The 16,596-nt window shown below is 42.2% G+C and overlaps 1 protein-coding gene across 1 annotated transcript in view; it reads left to right on the top strand.

Annotated features, from left to right (window-relative positions):
* LOC123578631 (zinc finger protein 420-like) overlaps positions 1-16,596 on the top strand; it is an 82,170-nt gene that overhangs the window by 51,030 nt on the left and 14,544 nt on the right. The gene's annotated exons all lie outside the window — the stretch shown is intronic.

Here is a 16,596-nt window from a genome sequence, read left to right as displayed (position 1 = left end):
GCATTTTTTTTTCATTTTGTCCTTTATCATGTTTTGCTGTTTTCTTTTTCTCTCCATCTGGTGATGAGACTCTTTCAGTGACACAACTTCAAGGGGACAGATGATTCATTCTCCTCAAGGAAACTCCCACATTTTATCAACGCTAAAGACAGCTGCCTTAGCCTTCCTAACTCCTACTAAATTCCCAACTGACTAATCTTCACTCATAGGTAGGAACCGATTCATCAGGAAGAAGTTAAGGAAGCGGAAACCTTCCACTTTAACAACCTTAAAGATGTAAGGGTCTACGTTGTTCAAGGGGGGCAATGATGAAGGACACAAAGTCAAGAGTCATGTAGCTTTAAGTTCCCTTACACTTTGCAACCCAATGACAGGATATGCCCTTCCTCACGTAAATCATAGCTGCTTTCATACCTTAATGTTTAATTTTATTAAATACTTGAGACAGGCAGAGTATGACATCCTTTATCAATGGGCTCCAAGGTGTAAGGAAATTTAATTGAAGCTACACTTCTTTTGCCTTAGTTCTCCCCACCAGAAACTACAAGCAAAGATAAACTCAGAAGAAAGAAGTTTCCAGCTGAAATGTGATGGCTTCTGCACATTGCTCAGTAAATCTAAGATCCTTAGCAAAGGTCGGGGTGGGGGGGGGGGGAAGGGGGAAGGATGAACGTTATAAGGGAGAGATCTGGCAGAGAGAACCAGGCCAGTTAAAGAAGTGAACACGAAGTTTAAGGAAACAAATTGCTATCAGTGCCTAAGACACACCAAAGGACACATGATCCCTGGTGTGTTCTGTTGGCCCCCAAACAGTGAATCTGATAGTCAGTCTAATTATGAGAGAATACAGTGGATTTATACAAACATCAATCACATACACTTTCAGTAGAGGCTGCTTTGAGGCAAACAGGCTTGAGCACCAGGTAGTAGAGGAGTCCACAGGGCCCACCTGGCTGAAGAGAGGCAGGCCCAGCAGGTGACCTGCCTCAAAATATGTAGAGGCCCTAACTAACTGACAAGTGGGTACTTACAACCAGGCAGAATTACCACATGTGGGCAATTCCATTAAGTTACCATACGTACTCATCTTCCCCCGTCAAAATCAGCCCCAAGTCACTGCTCACAGCAGGAGCCTCTCATCTGCTGTCCTGGCCACCACTCCTTTGGGGTGTTTTCATCAATCTAATGTCTTATTCTGCCACAGATGAATTCTTTTCCCCACTCATGCCCTCAGCTTCCACAGGATCATCGGCCCCTATTTGGCAGCCCCATCTGGATGGGAGAAACACCACTTTTAGATGGCTGTTTCCCTGTCCTGTCATGTCTAGTATATTTTAAAGAGTAACTTTTTCACATTTTACAAAGCAAGACTGCTCTCCCCCTGCTTTTTTAACTTTCCAAGTTATTCAGGCCTCATATCCATTCTCTGGTTTTTTGCATTTATTATTTGGTGCATAAAGGTCGTTTTATTATAACACAAAGAGAGGACCTGTGGGCACCAAGATCCACAGTGGGGTTGTGAAGAGTGACTATGCAGCCAGGGGAGGGAAAGGCAAAAGGGAGGTCTCCAGAAAGATTCCCATATGCTTAAGAGGACTCCTAAGATACTGGGGGCCTTGTATTTTTCATTTTCTTCATCCTGCTCTACAGAGAGGTACTAAATGGGGGCACTAAAGGGGAACAGTTCTCCTTGACTGAAATCCCACCACCAGACCCCATCAGCAACAGGAATCTTGGACTCAACAACTTCCCTTTTGGATCTGTGCTAACGGGAATGTTTGCAATACTTGCAGGACTTTACCTCAAAGTGACAAGTGTTGACGTCCTAGTGAAAGCCTTGTTTGAGAATGTAGAGAAGATTCCTCTTTATAGGGGGGAAGAGTTCTAAGGACCTAACCTTGAGTATCCTTCCTGACAAGGTTGTAAAACGTTGGCGAAAACATAAGGCAGAAACACCAAACACAGAGAAACCAACATTTGTGATTTCTAAATGCATGGAATTTTAGGGGGAAAAGATGACACGGCCTCCGACCTGGAACACCAGGCTTACCTGAGAGCTGGCCACTTCTTCTTTCCCCTTGTCCTCTAGATTTCTTTCTCAGAAGGTATTTGTGAACAAATCACAGCTGCATCAGAAGAAAATGCCCTTAAAGGCACCAACAAAACGTCTTCACCAGTAAAGTGCTCACTGGCAGGCGGGACTTTGGAAGGCAGAAGGACAAAACTTCCTAGTTTTTTGTGTCAGGAGCTTTTCAGAAACGGAGACTATGTACTTGGGCCCAATTCTGAGTTTTTCTTCTATAGTTTCAGTGGCTTCCACTCCCACAGACACCCGCAAATTCTGCTACAGCATAGGAACGGTGTGCTGCGCAGACTTAATCCTCCCACACTCACGTAGAGGAGTTACCTCTCCTTGAGCAGAAGCCTGCACTCAAATCTCATAAATTAATGGGAAGCCTTGCCAACTGACTCTGGCCTCAGAGAGAATCACCTGGAGCACTTAATTAAGCCAACACTGTTGTTTCGATCCACACCAATTGACAGAATCTGAGGAGGGGGGCAACAGCAAGGGTCGGTTTTGAAACTCCACACGGGATCCCTTTGGGAACCATTTAGGGAAGTAAGGAAGGCTGTGGTTATTATCCAGGTTTAAACCCATTTCTTCTCCAGTGATCAGAGTTTCTGGACATTGGAAAAAAGAGACTTACAAATTTAAGAGCCAAACACACCTTCAGCTCTTTAGCCGACCTTTTCCATGTCTCCCTCATTCCCAATGACAGGACTCCAAGGAACCACAGGCATCTTCCTAGTCCTCCCTGTCAACTGGCTTGGAGAAACTACTCTCTGCACTGGGAATAAAACTGTTTGTGTCCTTACAGCTGAGCTACACTTTTAGTGCTCAAACCCAGTGCTACCAGCAGCCCCTGCCTCAGAGAGCTAAAACAGTTAGAAAAATATGGGTCTCCCATAAATAACAATGGGTCCCTGTCTATGAATTTATTCCTTTGTGTCTAGGCCTTTTGAGCATTACACACCCATTTCTCCTTAGTTCATCTGCCCCAATTCATTTACTGGACTGAGATTTCTTTGAAAAATGTCATGCCAGAAATTCTTTTTCGTGCAAAGGGGAAAATATCTAGATTTTGACAGTAGTAACCACATTTGGAAACAAGGGGAAATAAATGACATTTCAATGTGTTTTCTATGCTCTGTCTCTGATGGCACTATAGCTGGGGTTAGTGGTACTGATCAAATGATCAGTCCTATTGGATGAGCTACCAACCTTCTTGTGAGGCAAATGTTCAACTGATACTGGCACACTCCACAGTGCATCACTCATCAAGCTTCAAATAGATCCGTCAGAATCTCTGCCCTGAGTTAATCATTGCCCCATAAATAAGGAAACCCAACAGGGCAGCAAGCACATAATAGAGGAATACAAGGCTTAGGCCCTAGATCAATGGTCATGCTCAAGCCATCTTGGGCCACAGCTGCATCGAAGGCCAGGACTTTGGACCATGGCAGCCATGGGTGGCAGGGGCTGGAGAGCATGGGGTGGAGGTTCCAGGGGATAGGAAGTTCCTGGGAAGGAGAGTCCTGGCAAGGGAAGGGGATACTAGTCCCTGTATGACCCCTATTGTACCTGAGAGAAAACCTAAAGGCTGAGGATGGAAGTTTGATTAGGACCCCTGAGCAAAAAATAACATTGCTATCTGTCTTTATCTTTTGTTGCCAACGTTCATCCACTAGTGATGTCGATTCCCACTGAAAACTGATTGTTCCCTGAAACACCCATGCAGTCCTTTTCAAAATAGTCCAGTTGATAAGGATAGCCAGTACTTTTTACCTTCAGTTGGGAGGAATGGCAATACACCTGTTGAGTAACGCCTCAGGGTTCCACAGAGGGTCCATTCTATATATGACAACCTTAAATGTTACACTACATGACAGTAAGTTTTCTGCAGGCTCTCCTTTGTTATAGTATGACATAATTTCATTCTCTAATCCCCTTCTCAAGGTCTTTCCATGACACCAGCATACACTTGTGAAAACTTGTGGCTTTAAAGAGACATAAGGTGCCCAAGGAAAAATTGCAGTTGGCTCAATATTTAAGTCACCTGCTGTCAGAACAAGATATTTAAGTCACCTGCTGTCAGAACAAGGACTAGATTTCAAGACATCCTGGAAATCAAAAATCTGAAACTAAGTACCAATTCTGAGACTCTCTGGGACTGTTTGTTCATTTCTGAAGTTTGATTCCAAACTTCTCTCTTACAGTTGAAAGTGCATATGCTTTATTAAAACAGGACAAACCTTACTCAATTATTTGAAAAGAGGGGGATAACACAGTAAGTGAGACTTGAATGAAAAGTCTAAATCTATAAAAGCTTCTCAAAGTCAACACCCACAAATCAAGCAACCCAGGTAAGAGATGGGCAAAAGACATGAATAGACAGTTTTTGAGAGAAGATAGCCATAATGCTAACCGACACATGTAAAGATGATCAACATCCCTCATCATCATGGCAACACAAATCAAAACGCGGACGAGATACCACTTCTCACCTGCCAAAATGGGTAAAATTAACAACAAAAGAAACCATGGGTGTTGGTGAGGATGAGGAGAAGGGGAACCCTGTTGCACTGTAGGTGGGAAAACAAAGTGGTGCAGCAGCCATTCAGGAGAACAGTATGAGGTTTTAAAATAACTAAAACTGGAATTAGAGGTGCTTGGGTGCCTCAGTTGGAAGAGGGTCTAACTCTTGATTTTTCTCAGGTCTTGGTCTCATGGGCAAGGCTCAAACCCCACATGGGGCTCCAAAGTGAGCATGGAGCCTCTCTTCCTTTCTCTGCTACTCCCCCATTCACACTTGCTCACAATCTCCCTCAAATAAATAAACATTAAAAACAAAGAACAACTTAGTTTCAATCCATGGTGGCCAAAGGAAGATATTTGTATGATTTAACTCTTCCTACATTTCTTAAGACTTTTTTTTTTTTTGCAGGCTTGCACATCATCTATACTGGATGATCCTTATACCTCATATATTTTGTGTGTAGGACTCATTTATGGTTTTCATGCTTTGTGCATGCACAAGCTGAGGGGCCAACCTATTGATAGGAAGTAATCACAAGTAGATAGTGTCCTGAGATAACAGCTACCCCAAACATCCTTGTCCTAGGGAGCATCTTTGCAACTTTCTATACCCTGTCTTCCATCATTACAATTTTTCTCTTTTTCAGTAGACCATCTGGAAGGAAGTAAACAACTGGGGCTTAATCAAGGCATTTTTCCCAACTATCAGGACATTTATCCTGAGTGACAATCACTACGTGTTCACGCTCTTCTCTGTAGCCTGGAGAAATTACAAAACCTCCCATCTCATGAGAAAAATGTAGTCTGTTGTTCTTCCTGTCAACCATTTATATATTCATGCCTCCAAGAGTGTAATGGCCAATTACACATCAGTGACCTTGTAAGAAAAATTGTGACTAAAGTAATCTATTCTAGGGACGTTTGGGTGGCACAAGTCAGTTCAGCCTCAGAGTCTTGATCTTGGCTAAGGTCCTGTTTTCATGGTTTGAGTTCCAGCCCCGATCAGGCTGTGTGCTAAAGGCATGGGATTCTGTCTTCCCTTCCCTGCTCCTCCCCTTCTTGTGCTCTCTTTCTCACATACACACACACAAAATAAATTAGATAATAAGCTAACCAAAATATATCTATTCTAGTAATAAATAATAAATTATAGGCATAAAATGAACCCTTTTATAATTATCATATAAATAGCTGTTCAAATATGTTGTTAATGGTCCCAGCAATCAGGCCAGAATCTCATCAGTAATATAAGAATTTGTCCTTTAATATTGAAGACATACTTTAAATTATCTTTGAATGTGTATCTTTCAATATGAGAGATTATAGTTGTCCAACATATATCTGGGCATGAGGTTTGAAGACTGTTGCACAAAGACAGTTCAAAGGTCCTTCAAGAAATAGGGGTAAGGGAAACTGTTTCTGAATTTAAAAGTCCTCTGTCTTGCCCTTGGATTTGGTCAGCCAGGAGTGGCAGAACTGGGTCTGTCTGGGGCCACTGGAACCAGGTGCTCCTGTACCCTTGGGTCCTGCTTACAAAGTCATTACCACAAACTATCCAATAAACATATACCTCATCTCCCATTGTTAATATGTGTGTGTGTACGCGTGTGTCTTGAGAACACTTCCGATAGCCTCTCTTAGCAAATCTCAAGGGTACAATAAACTAGTATTAAGCACACTCACCGAGGTGTAAACATTCACTGCTCACACATCCCGCATTAGTAGTGCTTTTTGCCATTTGACCAACATCTAAACATTTCCCCCATCCTCAGCCCCTGGCAACAAACTTGCTAATCTTTAATAATTTCGCCATTTTTAAGATTTGCGTGTATGTGATTTCATACAGTCTATATTTTTCTGTATGTGGTTGATTTAACTTAACAAAATATCCTCTAGTAACCTCTAAGTTGCTGGCAATGGGAAAATGTCTTTCTTTCCTGTGGTTGATACATATACCAAGAATAAATTAGATGAGGGACCTCCACTTGGAAGGAGTTAATAGCAGAGATGAACATTTAATTTTTATTTTTATTTTTTAACAGTTTATTGATTTATTCCAGAGAGAGACAGAGAGAGAATGATCAGGGGTGGAGCAGATAGGGAGACAGAGAATCTGAAGTGGGCTCTGTGCTGACAGCAGAGAGCCCGATGTGGGGCTCAAACTAACCAACTGCTAGTTCATGACCTAAGCCAAGGAGGGACACTTAACTGACTGAGCCATTCAGGTGCCCCTAGCGTTGAACCATTTATAAAGAGTTATCTGCCTGGCAGTGCACACATGTTTGATAACCATTTGCTCTTTCCTTTTTCATTGAATGTAGATATACTTCCTCCTTCTTGAGTTGTAAAGCCCTACCCCCTTTTCCTTCATTCCAAATGGCATATAAGCATCGATTGCCTGTCTTTGAGCCTCAAATCCTTGAGGTTCCCATCATCAAGAAATTCTTTTTTTTCTCTTTTGAACCTGCCTGATGTCAGTTTCATCGTTAGACTGGCCAAAGAATAGAGCACAGAGAAAGGAAAATGTTTCCTTCGCGTACACATTCATTCTGTTGTTGAAAACTGACGTCTGTTCTTCAGAGCTAAAATAGAATGTGAAGACAGAGTTTGGGCAAAAGAGGAATAAGAGCTTTATTGTTTTCCCAGGCAGAAGAGGCTGAAGCAGGTTAAGGCCTTCAACATTGCAAGCCCACCCAGAGGAAGGGGCTGGGGGTTTTTATAGGGAAAAACAGGATCCATCTTGTTTTGACAAGAATTGTTTTTGTGCTACAAACATTGGTCATCATATTTCCAGTTGGTACTCTTTGGTTAAAAGAAAAGGGGGGGAGGGTGGTTAAGAAGGAATGATGGGAGGTTTCCCCCAGAGAAAAAAGGTTAGTAAGTTTAATAGGAAGCCTTGTTGATGTTTTAATGCCACCATTTTGAATTGCTCAACTTTACTCTTTTAAGTGGTTTCAGTTTCAGGCAGCAGCCCAACTGTCTTAGATCACTCTATATTTTACTGTGAGAAACCACTCAATATTTTCTAGAATGGCCAAAATAAGGAAAAGAGGATAACACCAAATTTCAGTGAAAATAATGAGGAATTAGAAATCTCAAATATTCCTGGAAGGAGTTAAAAAATGCATTCAGTTGGGAAACCTGTTTAGCGGTGACTTAGGAAAGTAAACTTTGCTACTGAATGGGAGCATTTTACCATTCCAAAATGTGTCTCTTTGGCATAAGGATTACTTTAAAGGAGCAGACAAAGGATAAGGTCTGAAACCCTTTTGAAACAGGCATTTGCATGTATAAGGGAAAGTCCCTGGGGAAGGGTGTCTCCCACTGCATAGAAGAAAGAGGGGGGATGTGTAAATCTCCAGAAACTCTGATCAGTGGAGGAGTCATGGATTTAAGTCTGGACAACAACCATAGCTATGATCGTGCTTTTTGTCTGGTCACCTTCCCAAATACTTCCCAAATGGATCACTTGTGGAATTTCAAAAAATGATCATATCGCCCCCTCCCCCCCACCAGATTCTGTCAATCGGTGTTTGTTGAAACAATGGTGTTTTAATTAAGCGCTCCAGGTGATTCTAAGGGAATCCAGGATGAAGCACAAAGGTTTCCCAGTAATTTAGAGGGGTGAGTGCAGGCTTTGGCTCTAGGAAAGGTACCAGGGTTTCCTCTATAGGAGTTGGCCGTGTAACAAAGTGTGCCTACGGTGTAGCAGCATTTGCGGGGTGTAGTGGCATCTGTGGGAGGAGAAGCATCTGTGGAAAGGAGAAGAGGAAAACTCAGAGGTTGGCATCCAATTAGGAGCTCAAATGGTTGTGAATAGCTTTTTATGCAAAGGAGTAGGAAGTTGGGCCTTTTCTACATTTCAAAGTCTGGCCTGCAGGTGATCAGTTTACAGGTGTAGAGGCTGTGTTAGTGGCTTGGAAGACATTTTCTGCTGATGCAGCTGTGAGATCTCCAGCAAAATCTTGAGAGAAGAAACCCAGGGGACCAGGTGAAAGAAGAAATGGCCAGTTCTCAGGTAAGCTGTGCATCTGAGGGCAGAGACCGTGCCCTGTTTTTCTCTTGAAGGCCCATGCACGCTGAAATCGCAAGTGTTGGTTTTTCTAGTTCTGAGATTTCTGCTTTATGTTTCACCCAAGTTTTAACCTTTTCAGATGATACTCAAGGTAGGGTTGGAGAACACTCTTCCCTGGTATCGCTGAGCCTTCTCCCCCTTCTCCAACTCCAAATTAAAGTTCTACAAGTATTGAAAATATTCCCTTTGTGAACGATCCACAGGGGAAGGCGTTGAGTCCAAGATTCCTGTTGCTGGTGGAGTCTGGTCCTGCATAGCACTCAAGGAAAACAGTTCCCATTTAGGTCAGATCTGGATGCTTAATCACCTCTCTGGAGACCAGGATGAAGAAAATGCACAAATACACAGGATGGATATGAGGCCCAGATTAACTCCAAAGTTGTCAGATAAAAGGAAGACTCTTGCTGCTTAGAATGTTAAAAAGATACCCCATTTTCAGGTTGTTTCATTACAATTTCACTTCAATTTATTTCATTAGGTAGATTTACCGAGTGATATGCAGAAACCATCCCATTTCAACTGGAACAATCTTTCTTCTGGCAAAGTTTCTCTTTGCCTGTAGTTTCTGATGAAAGGAACAGAGGCAAAAGAAATGTCGATAGGATTAAATTTTCTTACAGTTTGCCACCCATTGATAAACACTAGATATAGGCAGAGTATGACATTGCTCAAGGAATTCACAATTGCCTTCATGTGAATGCTTTGCTAGAGGCAGAAGGGAAGCTCAGCTTGAGGAGAGCCAGACTGCCAGTATCCTGTTAAGTCTTCTTGACCAGCTGAAAATGCTTTAGAAACTTCTTTTATCTGTATGCCTCCAACTTAAAGCATATCACCAGTGTCTCCTCACAATCCTACTGCAGCCCTTGGCACCCACAATTCCTCTCCCTGTGCTTTCATGAAAACAGCTTTTTTGACCAAAGAGGTCTCCAGAATCCTTTCTTGACCACTTGCTCCCAACCCACATCCCACCCGTTGCCACTGGACAATGAAGGCTCTCACCTTTGTGTAGTAGAGATAATGACTTCTGGGAGTGGAGGTTCTAAATCACTCGGACCTCCATCCTGTAGATTCTTAGTTTACTCCACATTCTTGATGCAAATCTATTCTTCTATTTAGTTTGTATTTTCAGAACAAGAAAAGAAGAATCCCATAGTTTACATGCTTGCACCTTCGAATCTTGAAACAGAATAGAGCAGAAATGAGGATTGAAACAAAAACTTTCATTGAAACAGTATATGGTGGGATCATCAAGCACAATGGTCAAGAAACAATTCTGGAGATGTTGGATGATGCAAGATAGCTTATTGGAGTAGCACAGAGACTGGACCTGTGGGCAGAGAGAGCCATACGGTGGCTTCATGAAGCTTATATGTCCTGGTTGGGAAGGGAGCTGCACGCAGTATTAGATCACAAATGTTCCTTTTATTTTTTTTTTAAGTTTATTTACTTATTTTGAGAAGGAGACAGAGTACGTGAGGGGGGGAACGGGGAAAAATTGGGAGAGAAAGAGAATCGCAAGCAGGCTCCACATACTCAGCAGCATGGAGCCCTACTGGGGGCTCAAACTCATGAACTGTGAGATCATGACCTAAACTGCAACCAAGAGACAGAGGCTTAACCCGCTGAGAAACTCAGAAGGCTGTTCCTTTGAATTTCTGAGTGTAAAACTGCTTCTGCAGGATTTCTCTGGTGATTACCATTCAGTTCAACGTTACTTATTGAGATGTATAGGCAGTCAGGAGACCCCTTAAGAATGTAGCAACCAGCACTTACTTGATGCTTATTAAAACTCTGCAGGCTCTAGGTCAGCCTTCTCTGGTGAAGGTGCACATTTTCCTGTTTGTATCCCTCATCATACTAGATTCAGAAATAATAGCTGGTTTATGTATATCACTCAATGTGTTTGTGTTGACAGTGTGACTAAAAGACCTAAGCGTCATTATCCAAAACTAGATTCATGAGTGTAATGTCATTGAAGATGTTTCTTAGTTTCCACGACCATTTTCTGCTCTTCCCTTGTTTTGTGTAGTTTGTGTGAGAGGTGGGGAGATCGAGAGAACAAGTAGAGAAGGCAGAGAGAGGGAGGAAGAGAGAGACCATTTAAAAGCAGGCTCTCTGTTATCATCGCAGAGCCCAATGTAGGACACATACACAGGAGCCTGGAGATCACAATCTCAGTCAAAATCAAAAGTCAGATGCTTAACTAACTGAGCCACCCAGGTGGCCCTCCACTCTATCACTTTTAATATGTATATAACTGCTTTCTAAACGTATGGGTGTGTGTATGAAGTGTAAAACAGGAGATCAATTTTGTGTGGACACTTTCTGGTTTCCATCATTCTTTTCAGCTTTCACACGTGTTACGAACGTTGCTTTAGGGTCCTGTCTGGATATTGACCACTGTGTCGTTTTAGATCAACTCTAGGTCAGATAACCCGGGTTAAAACGGAATCTCTTCGCTGTACTGGATGCTTGACAAAATATCCACAGAGAAATAGAATAACCTGTTTGCTCTCATAGATGATAATTGTTTATAATTATGATTGTTATTCATTTTCCATTAATTTATGAAAAATGAGTAGATGCTATCTACTAAGTAGGAAATGCTCAGAAAGGCTCCTTGTTGCCTTTTTTTGCTATTCTAGTAGAACCTGTGGTTGTTATAAAACCCATGTAGTTCCAAGTACTCCATGAGTTCCTGCCTTTGAATTCTTGCTCTTTGTTACTCAAATATCTATTCCCTGGCCAATAGGCTAATGTCTTGTCAGCAATGCAGAATCTGGGGGCACTTGGGTGGCTCAGTCAGTTAAGCATCTGACTCTTGATTTCAGCTTAGGTCAGTAGCTCATGGTTCCTGAGATGGAGCCCCAAGTCAGGCTCTGCACTGTCAGTGGGGAACCTCCTTGGGATTCTCTCTCTCTCCCTCTCTGTACCCCTCCCCCAACTGCTCTCTCTGTCACTCTCTCAAAATAAGCATATAAACTTAAAAAAAAATAAAGCTCTTCAATGCACCATTGTGAAATTGTAATTCATATTAGAATATGCTACGTACATTGTAACACACCCAGACTTTCCATCTAAGAAATAGACACCAGGGATACTACGTGATGTGAATACAATATTTAAAAATGTGGATGCCTTTGTTGATGCCTTCATTTTATAAGTTCGCCTGAATAAACACAATATTTACACTGGTTCTTACCTCAAAGTAAGAAAATAGATGAAAGCATATCATTGTGTTGAAAAAGGTCTTCCTGCAGAAAGCAGGAAACCCCTCTAAGTCAGAACCAGTTTTCCCAATATACCTAAACAAACAAGAATTCACTTCTTGGTGAGTCACAGATAGAATCTATACCAGCTGGGGTTGTCACACAAAGGAAATGGGATTTTCAACAATTTAGGAGATCACAGGGAATCACTTCCAAAGCAGAGACCCCTGGAAGGGAAGGGTTTCATATATAGTCAGGGTGGAGAATTAGAGGGAGAGCCCATCACCTTATGTAAAAGGTGCCGATCAGGTTACATTTGGGCCTGAAGAAAACAGTTGTATACAGGGGGCCTAGGTGGCTCAGTTGGCTGAGCATCCAGCTTCAGCTCGGGTCATGATCATGCAGTCTGTGTGCTCGAGATCTTGCGGTTTGTGAGTTCGAGCTCTGCATTGGGCTCTGTGCTGGTAGCTCAGAGCCTGGAGCCTGCTTCTAATTCTGTCTCCCTCCCAGTCCTTCCCCTGCTCCTGCTCTGTCTCTCTCTCTCAAAGATAAATAAATACACATTGGAATGTTTACTTTTTGAAAGCAAGCAGTTCCATACCTACTCTGGATGTTACATAGTAAATGAGGTTTGTGCTTGCTCTTAGGTGGAGAGTTTAGTATTATAATGAGGTCATGGTAACAATCCTCTCCCCGTGGTTGGCACCACTGTCTTCCTGCTTAGGAGTGAGTCAGGGGATGAGCTCAGACTGGGTGGGTATAAGCTCTTTCTCAGATGACATACCTTTTGTTGTATACGTTCTGTTTCCATCACAAGAGACGATGGCCCTGGGGTGTTGTTGCCTGAAGTAACAGATAAGGTTGAAAGAAGAAGTGAAATAAAGTGAGGGCCTAAGAGCAGTGGGTATCAACAAGTAAGCAGTGAAGGTCAGGTCTTGGGGTCCAGCTGGTGACATTAACTCCCTCCTGCATCTTAGGTACCATTACGAATGCTGCCTATGGCTACTTGGTAACTGTCGTATTTGTTGCAGGGACTGCTGACCTTCAGGGATGTGGCCATAGAATTCTCTCAGGAGGAATGGGGATGCTTGAACCAGAGTCAGCGAGAACTGTACAGCGATGTGATGTTAGAGACCTATGGACACCTCCTCTTCCTGGGTGAGGATAACTCCTACCAGACTTCCCAAACCACACTCGCGGGTTTGTTCCTTCCTTTGAAGACTGTCTCTTGGAAGCTTCCTCTTCCATGACTGGGATTCAGATCCCTGCAGTCAGAGAAAGCAGTAGTTTGTAGATATAGAGAAATATCTTCATGAGGTTTCCTTTCCAGCTGTAGATTCCCCTTGTTTACAGTGAGGTAAGAGCATCATCATCTGTAGATGAGTGGTAATTGTAAACATTGAGTGGCATAATATGGTACTGCCCACTTAAGCTCCCAACTGCTACTCATTCCTGTAGTGGTAGTACTTGGACGTGAGGTCATGATGTGAACATTGGAAATTCCCTTCAAGTATACTAAAGGGGCTTTTGGGCAACAGCATTCAGAAATCATTTTCTGGAATTCTACAATGTCCTCTCTCGTGTACTGAGCACAGTATTGGGGTGAAAGAATCTGAGAAACAGGTATGTTCTGGTTTTTTTTTCTTTTTTTTTCTGATAATCAGGCCTCATTGTGTCGAAACCACACGTGGTCATTTTTTTGGAACAAAAGAGGGAGCTCTGGGATGTGAAGAGAAAGAAGACAGTAGCCTCACCAGCAGGTAGGTGGGCATGAACAAAACAGATGACAGTGGTGATATGCAAATATTTAAACTATGGCTCAAGTAGCTCTCCTTGAATGGAAATTAGTTTGGAAGCCCAGTTTTATGTCTGTCCCACTCATAGCGGGACATCAGCTTTCCAACCCATCATACTCTTACATTCTCGAAGGATTCTTTCTTCTGCTCCAGTGATGGTCCATCACATCCACAGTGAGTGCCAGGAGACTCCCCTTGTGCGTTGAGTATCTCCAAAGTCTGAAAGCTTCTCCTTTGCTTTGGAGGCCCTGGAGAATTCTCCATATTCTGAGAAAATCTATTGTAGGTCATTTCCAGTTTCTGTTTTCGTGAGAAGTGTGTCATAGTAGTGGTGGACAGAGTGGGTTTTGGTGTCCAAATCCTGGCAGCACTGGAGACAGGGATCACGTGATTTCCGGTTTATGCTTTCCAATGTTCCTGAGGGTATAATCTTTGTTTTTTATTTTAATGTTTCTTTTCGAGAGAGAGACAGAGAGGCAGACAGACAGAGCAATTGTGGGGGCGGGGCAGAGAGAGACAGAGTCATAGAATTTGAAGCAGCATCCAGGCTTTGAGCAGTCAGCACAGAGCTTGATGTCGGGTTCGAACTCAGAGACCACAAGATCATGACCTGAGCTGAAGTTGGATGGTCAACCAACTGAGCCACCCAGGCGGCCCACTGATGCTTTAGGCTTAATCATACAACACTGAGATTCAGTAATTCCCTCAGGTAAAAAAGCATTTTCTAAAATGAGAAAATCTCATGCTCTATTTCACTTCAGAAGCTTATGTTTCTTATGAATGATAATAAGAAATTTCCAATTTATGTCTTCCATTCCTCAATGGTGAAATAATTTGTCCATGTGTATTCTAATATTCCTACCAACATTAATGCCACAGGGGAACTAGAACACTGAGAACTTAGAACTCACAGCCTGCCATAAAGACTCAATGGGTACGTTATTTCTCAGTAACATCATAATTTTCATCTTTTTTCTTGTATAATAGAAACTCCTGTGCCTTTGTCATGAATGTTTTCACTTTCTGCGTGGCTCTTTATGAGATTAATTTCTGATTTATTAGATCAAAATTCTGATATGGCATGTGCGTCATGAGGTATGAGGGAGATCATTTGGGTTGACGTGTTGGTGTTGCAGAGTTTTCCTGATATCATTTAGTTACCTGTTCTCTTCTTCCTCCATAAGTCTCTCTAAAATGATCATTTGGATTGTTTGCCATGGAATAGTGGCTTGATATTTGAATAAAATGGTTATTTTCCTTTTGGCTGTTAGACTGTGATTTACATATTTGTTCTGGACATTTATTTCACAGCTGTCGTTCTGTGTCCCTTGAAGAACATTAGCCACCTGATCCCAGTTGCACCCATTACAGGTTCCTTATTTCCTGTGTGCTCTCTGCTGGATCCCTCCACTAGAAGGTTGATATTTTTTCTCTGTTATCATTAAGTATCTTTATGGGAAGATGTGCACTAATCATCTCATTTATTCTGGAAGCTTCCTCCTTCATTTCACCTTGTTTGTTGTCTGCTTTGGAAAATGAAGGATTCCTCCTATGTTTGCTGTAGGAATTGCTGTTTAAAGTAGAGATTGTGAATGAGAGTTCTGTCCTGTAAATTTCTATTATATTCTGCCCTCATGTACCATAGATACTCTTCCTTATCTCTTTTCTGTTGCTGCAAATAAAGAAAATGTGTATCGCATTAGTTCAAATGCCTTAAAATTGTGAATGTAATCCAGCACAAAACATAAAGGAGACCTAGACTTTTAATGCTATAGAAGACTCAAAAACAATACCTATTGGTATTTCTTTTTTTTTTTTAATATGAAATTTATTGTCAAATTGGTTTCCATATAACACCCAGTGCTCATCCCAACAGGGGCCCTCCTCAGTACCCATCACCCACCCTCCCCTCCCTCCCACCGCCCATCAACCCTCAGTTTATTCTCAGATTTAAGACACTCTTATGGTTTGCCTCCCTCCTTCTCTAACCTCTTTTTTATTTTCTTTCCCTCCCCCATGGTCCTGAGTTTCTCAGGATCAACATAAGAGTGAAAATACATGGTATCTGTCTTTCTCTGTATGACTTCTTTCACTTAGCCTAACACTCTCCAGTTCCATCCACGTTGCAACAAAAGGCCATATTTCATCCTTTCTCATTGCCAAGTAGTATTCCAGTGTGTATATAAGCCACAATTTCTTTATCCATTCGTCAGTTGATGGACATTTAGGCTCTTTCCATAATTTGACTATTGTTGAGAGTGCTGCTATAAACATTGGGGTACAAGTGCTCCTATGAATCAACATTCCTGTATCCCTTGGGTAAATTCCTAACAGTGTTATCCCTGGGTCATAGGGTAGCGCTATTATTAATTTTTTCAGGAATCTCCACACTGTTTTCCAGAGCGACTGCACCAGTTTGCATTCCCACCAACAGTGCAAGAAGCTTCCCGTTTCTCCACATCCTCGCCAGCATGTATAGTCTCCCGATGTGTTCATTTTAGCCAGTATGACTGGCGTGCGGTGGTATCTGAGTGTGGTTTTGATTTGTATTTCCCTGATGAGAAGCGACGTTGAGCATCTTTTCATGTGCCTGTTGGCCACCTGGATGTCTTCTTTAGAGAAGTGTCTATTCATGTTTTCTGCTCACTTCTTCACTTGAGTTTTTGTTTTTCCGGTGTGGAGTTTGGGGAGTTCCTTATAGATTTTGGATACTAGCCCTTTGTCTCATATATCATTTGCAAGTATCTTTTGCCATTCCGTAGGTTGCCTTTTCGTTTTGTTGATTGTTTCCTTTGCTGTGCAGAAGCTTTTTATCTTCCTGAGGTCCCAATAGCTCATTTTTGCTTTTAATTCCCTGGCCTTTGGGGATGTGTCAAGTAAGAAATTACTGCGGCTGAGGTCAGAGAGGTTTTTCCCTGC

Source organism: Leopardus geoffroyi, chromosome E2 (assembly GCF_018350155.1).
Source record: "Leopardus geoffroyi isolate Oge1 chromosome E2, O.geoffroyi_Oge1_pat1.0, whole genome shotgun sequence".
NCBI lineage: Eukaryota > Metazoa > Chordata > Mammalia > Carnivora > Felidae > Leopardus > Leopardus geoffroyi.
Note: the sequence above shows the minus strand (reverse complement) of the source record. Positions and strands in the feature narration are given on the sequence as shown.